The sequence below is a fragment of the Ailuropoda melanoleuca genome, chromosome X (genome assembly GCF_002007445.2).
Source record: "Ailuropoda melanoleuca isolate Jingjing chromosome X, ASM200744v2, whole genome shotgun sequence".
Classification (NCBI taxonomy): Eukaryota; Metazoa; Chordata; class Mammalia; order Carnivora; family Ursidae; genus Ailuropoda; species Ailuropoda melanoleuca.
In genome coordinates, this window is record NC_048238.1 from 587,009 (window position 1) to 593,008 (window position 6,000).

Genomic DNA, 6,000 nt, shown 5'->3' on the forward strand with positions numbered 1-6,000 from the left:
AGGATTCTTGCTTTCTTGCATGCCGGTTTTTCTGTAGGAAGAGGGCGGGGGTGGAGGGGGAAGAAAACCCAATAAGGTAGGGGTGAAGCCAGCAGAGGTTGGAGGCAGTCTTTTCCTCGGAAGGGGTGTGTGGAAATTACAATGCAGCTGGGGGCCAATTTCCATATCGGTGCAATGTGCCTTAGACTTTACTGATGCAAAGGGACACAGGGAGTGAGTGTCTTGTGGCAGGGGTGGGGGGCAGCCGGGAGCCGTGGAGAGGCGCCACCTGCCCCCGCTGCAGGAGGCAAGAGGCCAGGCTGGGTGCACCAAGCATCCCAGCAGCCGGGGGTGTCCCCCAGACCCCTCAAGCAGGCAGCAGCTGGAGGAGGACGCAATGCACCCCCGTCCCCCACACCTCCCTTTTCATTGGAATGCACTTTCCACGTTCCGGTTTGCCCGAGAACTTCCCCTGGCTCCCCGCCCGCCCCGCATTTGCATCTCGGTCCTCATCCTGAATTCGAGGAATGCGATTCAATCTTATTCTCCCGACGGTACCATTAATATTTTAATTTAATCCGAATTTCTTGAACTTGCTCGCCACCCTGACTAACCTAGTTACCTGTCAGGCTCCATCAGCTTGTCATATTAGAAGGGATTGTCCTCTGAATCTAATCTACTTGAAATGATTTCGTGGGGTGCTGGTCTATAAATCATTTCAGAATCGCCCTGACACGGGAAGGCTTCCGTGAGTAAACAGATCACGCCGGCTTGACTGCAGGCAGCCATGAACTTTGCTTTATCAACTCCTCATTGATTCCTGCGTGCCGAGAGGTCAGGAAAAATGTTCTCCTTTACATAGAAAAACATTATTAATATAAGCGCCGTGTGCGAGCAAACCTAATTAGGACGCGTTCCGGCCTTCCCCGGTGAGCCTGGCTTGGAAGCCGGGCACACGTGTTTCCACCCAGCCCCTCACGGAGTTTGAGAGGATTCGTTCGTTTCCAAAAGGTTGACTTTTTTCCTCTCCAATCAAAGGAGAGGTAAGAGGGAAATGAGAAGTGGTGTCTAGCAAGGGGCCCAAGGAGGTGACCGGAGGCTCAGGGGGACAGTGGTGCCAGGTGCCGCATGAAGAGGCCAGGCACCCGGCGGGTAGTTCCCCGGGGTTCACAAGAGCCCTGGAGACACACACACGCAGACCCACAGCAGCACATGCATGCATACCAGCACGTGTGTGTGGACACAGGCATGCACCCACATACAGACACACGCCAGAACATAGACACCGAGCACATGCAGACACACATATTATTAATACATGCACACAGCACAATTTCAGCACGTACACACACTCAGCACACACACAGCACGTAGACACATCCATATATGCACACACACTCCAGCATATCAGCACGTACACACACACCAGGCATGCACACACTAGGACATACACACACACCAGCACACGCACACATCCCGAGCACGTGTGTGAACACACATATACACTAGCATGTGCGCACACACACCCCGCTCATATATACACCCCAGCACACGCATGCAAACACACACACACACACACACACACCGACTCTCCACGAATGTGCAGCTCAGGGAACCCGCAATGACAGGAGCAACGTTACAGCCACAGCTACCCAGGTGCAAAGACTTGGGAATGCCTGTCTTGAGAGCTTCTGGGGCGTCCCGGTTGCAAGCAGGCTGGGCCTGGGCAGCGCAGTTTGCTTCCCGCGGCCCTGCACACACACAAGCATTCCTCCCCGAGAAGAGCTTCCCCGAGGAGAGAACACGGGCAGAAATATGTGCACATTCCAAAGAGAAACAAAGTTCCAGTGTCCTGATTGCTTAGTTCTCCGTTCCGGAAGGCACGTGTGTGGATCCGTAAAAAAGGCTGAGCAGCTCAGGAGGGCGGTGGCGGGGAGAATTACCCTGGGGGTGTATTTTTATATGGAATGCTGAATCCCAGCGCCCCCTCCCCACCCCAGCCGAGTGCCTCTCCAACGGGCTCGTGCGCACGTCTCCCTACGTCTCGGTCCTGATTTCGTATCCGTGTGATCTTCACACTTTGGAAAACGAAAGCAAAACAGGTTTATTGGCACCAAATGCCAAGCATGTGATCAGAGGCGACCTAACGAGGTTTCGGAACGGGGTGGGGGGTGGTTTGCTCGGTCTTGTAGGCACGGACACAGTTGCTGGTTTGCTCGGAAAGGAAAGCGGGTGCATGCGGGAGCTCAAAGCAGACTGGGTGATGGGGTTGCAGGTCCTCACAGAGCCCAGACTTGTCTTCAGAACGTCACGCGGGACACGCGGCCGGCTCACGGTGAGCTGGGACGGGCGAAACTTGCATTTCAGGGGGCTCCTGGTTGGTTCAATCTATTAAGTGTCTATGTTCGGCTCAGGTCATGATCTCGGGGTCCTGGGATCGAGCCCCACCCCTGCCCCCTGCTCAGCAGAGAACCTGCTTCTCCCTCTCCCTCTGCTGCTCCCCCTGCTTGTATTCTCTCTCTCTCTGTCAAATGCATAGATAAAAGCTTAAAACAATAAAATAAAATTGCGTTTCGATGCCTGTGGAGTAGAACTGGTCCATTTTTTAAACATTTTAAAAATTACTTTATTTCTTTATTGGAGAGAGAAAGCGGGAAAAGGGGAGCGGCCAGGGAGAGGGAGAAGCAGACGTCCGGCTGAGCGGGGAGCAAACATGTCTGTTTTTTACAGTGTTTTGTAAAATTGGGGGGCTGCTGGGTCGGGGGTGGGGGCAGGTTAAGAGAATGCTCACTTGAATTTGGTCAACTCTGGATCTTTAAATTTTTCATTATTTTTATGAATTTATTACTTATTTGTTTTTTGGATTTTTTCCCCCCAATATAACCCATCCCTGTTTTTGCATTTGGGATTGAAAGTTTCCTTCGGCTGTGATCGCTTTGGTGCTGACAAGGAGTCTGGCAAGATCGGTGTGGCTTTCCTGAATGCAGGGGGGTGGGGGGACTTGGTCAGGCTTTTCGAGGTGTCACTGAGTCCTGAACGATGAATTAGACGCGCGGTGGGAAAGCTCGCGATGGAGCCCAACGTGCCCCAAAGGAGAGGCTGACGTTGGCATTCCGTAGAGATAGGCAAGATTTTTCTCTGATGCTCATTTCTCTGGCCGCCCGTGAGCCGTTGTAAACCGACTTCAGAACCTTCCGGGACGACAGCTGTGTGCAAAGCGTCACGCTGTCTGGGGAAAGGAATCACAGCGTGATGTTCTGTTTTAGCAAAAAAAAAAAAAAAGAGAGAGAGAGAGAGAAAAGAAAATTAAATTTAAAAAATTGTAAAATCTTAAACTCTCTTTTTAAGAAATAAAAATGTAGGAAACTTATGTACGACATGCTGGCTAACTGAACAAAATTAAAAAATAAATTAATTAAAATAAATAAAAAATGAAAGTCTATGTAAGGCAAATATGAAACAGGATTTTTTTTTTTAAATTCTTCACTGTTTAATCTTGGTTGCTATCGAAAGTTTAATCAAAGAATGTGGATTTTTTTTTTGGATGGGTAAAAAATGTAGACTACAAGCGTTTGCACTCCGTGTTCTCGGGCATGCCTCTGAGATTGTAAAACTGTTCTTTTCGGCATCCCCAGGCCGTGGCCTTTGGACCTGGGTCTCGTGCAAGAACGGCCAAATTCTTTCCACTGGTTCAAAAGATCCGCGTTGGCCACGGCTGTGGAAAGCCACGTCTGCCTTTTTTAAAAATGAAGTTTTAAGGTGTTTTTGTTGAATTAGAGCAAAAGGGCATTATGAATGCTATAAACTGGAATATGCACAGCTGGACTTCTTTCCTCGGCTTGTTTGAGGATAACTTTAAGACGGGCTTTAGGTAGCGTTCGAGCTGTTGGGTGATGCCTGTTGCTTTCAGGACATTTTCGGATGCATGGACGGAGGGGCGCCGAGATCCCCGTGAACGGTGGGAGGGGTCTGAGCCCCCCTGCACCGTCCACCAGGCAAAGACTGCCATGCTTTGAATAAACGGTTGCATTAGAAAAATCTAGGTGTGAGCAAATTATTAATATACGGTTTTGCATTTATGCACAACAATAACAAAAAAAAAACCGATACGGAGGATGAAATCAATTAATGCAGAAGTGGGGATGACGAGGTCTCTCCGAATACAGACCGGTGGGGGAACGAAAGCCCGGGTATGGACCCACGCTCCCAGTCTTTCATTTGTGTTTATTCCTAGGGTCGTAATGCCCTGGAGTTTCTCAGATGACACCCAAGGCCACAACCCCTGATTATTCATAAAATAATTATTCCGCGCAAGTCTGGGGCCGCATTCATATTTGAAATATAATTTTGATGCGACGTGTGGAGTGTATGGTAATGACTTGCTGTTGCGAGAATGTAAAGAGGTAACTTTTCACGACCAAACGGCTGGTTTCTACCCAGGTGATGGGACGTAATTGAATTAGCCTTTATATGCCGGCAAGAGGCCAGGAGTGGTGGGTTGGCACGTAAGCTCCGGGGAGGGTCCAGCCCCCACCGAGAGCTGGGGCGGGGGATGGGGTGGGTGTTGGAGAAACAGACCCCCCAGTGTTTCGGGGAGGCGTTGGCACCGGTTGGAGTTTTGGTGGTTGCTATGTGCCGTTTCCTCCCCTCGGCTTGAAGATACGAGTGGCATTAAGCATTCTCTCATAAATGCAGGGGAAAATAAGGACGGGAAGGCTTTAATTCTCCTGCACGACCCCGGGAAGCTGCCAGCCACCTGTTAAGACATGGACGGGGGTGATGCTTTTCACTGCTGTGAGTTTTGGGGCCGGCGGCACCGTTTGGGGAGCCTGGGGGGCCCAGCCTTCTGGATGGCGATGATCTCCACGATTTCCTATTCCCCGGACGTGGGCACAACACGGAGAGAGCCCAGCTTACTGTGGCCCCGATTAGACAAACGTCCTGAAGTCCCTGCGTCTCTCATGGTTTGCCTGAAATCCTATAAGTGATGTCCAACACGGGACCCCGGCAAGAGCCCCACCCATTCTCACTCTGCTCGGCTGTTTAATGTCTGGCGGAAAGCCCTGAGTTTCAGCTCTTGGGGTATCTGAAATGTCCCATACGCACTATGTTCTCTGCACAATTAAAAAAAATAATAATAATGCATTTTGCTTTGATTAAAAAAAAACTGAAAAGGAAGTGAATGAAATCATATCTTCCTTCCTCTAAAATATAGAAAAGCATCTGTATTTCTGTCTCTGTTTCCCCTATGCATAAAAGTGGAGGAAAGTGATTCATTGCATTCCCCAGCATCCCGCTCTGTCCTTAATGTGAAATGCATGGGGGCCTATACAGGATCGAGGATCGGGGCGTCTTACTGGGATGTCAGACACTAAATGGCCGTGTCCTCCTCCATTGTCCCCATGGTTGCCGGTGACAGAGAGGGAGCCAACTTCCTCCGTCCTCTCCAGCATGGCTCAAGGAGCAGCCTGTCCACCGACATGGAGAGCGTCTGCTCACATACGCACCTTTGAAAAATGCAAACCCACGACCCATGTGGACCCTTCCTCCCCGAGGCCCCCTGAGCACCTCCGCGGTCTCCAGATCAAAGAGAAGAGGCCAGGGAGGTCTGCAAGTCAGAGAAACAGGGAGACCCTTTAGGAAATTATGTCCCCACGATGCCCAGTTACATCCCAATGTAATAAGAAAAATAAAATTTTTTTAAAGTATAAGTGCATTCCTAGCGTGGCCTGGAATAGACTTCTAATCAGAAAATTATTGGTTTCCGCGAAATTCAGAATTAGCAGAGCGTGCTGTCGTTTTCATGGCTAATGCGGATAATTCTACCCCAGAGCCCCCCGGGGAGGACGCATGAGCCTCGTGCCTCCGTGAACAGGTGCACAGAGCTGACTTGGGGGTTGGGGGAGCAGTCCGACCCCATTGCAAAACCTCCGTCCCCTGCACCACGTGCGTCTTCCCCAGAGATGGTCCAAGGGGCCCAGTCGATAGGCACAAAGGCACGTGTGCATATGCATGCAAAGG

At 50.5% G+C, this 6,000-nt stretch overlaps 1 long non-coding RNA gene across 1 annotated transcript; it reads left to right on the top strand.

The window, feature by feature from the left end:
- Positions 1-2,159: 2,159 nt before the first annotated feature.
- LOC117797504 lies at positions 2,160-5,743 on the top strand. The gene is made up of 3 exons (XR_004622517.1): positions 2,160-2,314; positions 4,214-4,382; positions 4,675-5,743. It is a non-coding gene; the product is annotated as an uncharacterized LOC117797504 (long non-coding RNA).
- The last annotated feature ends 257 nt before the right edge of the window (positions 5,744-6,000 follow it).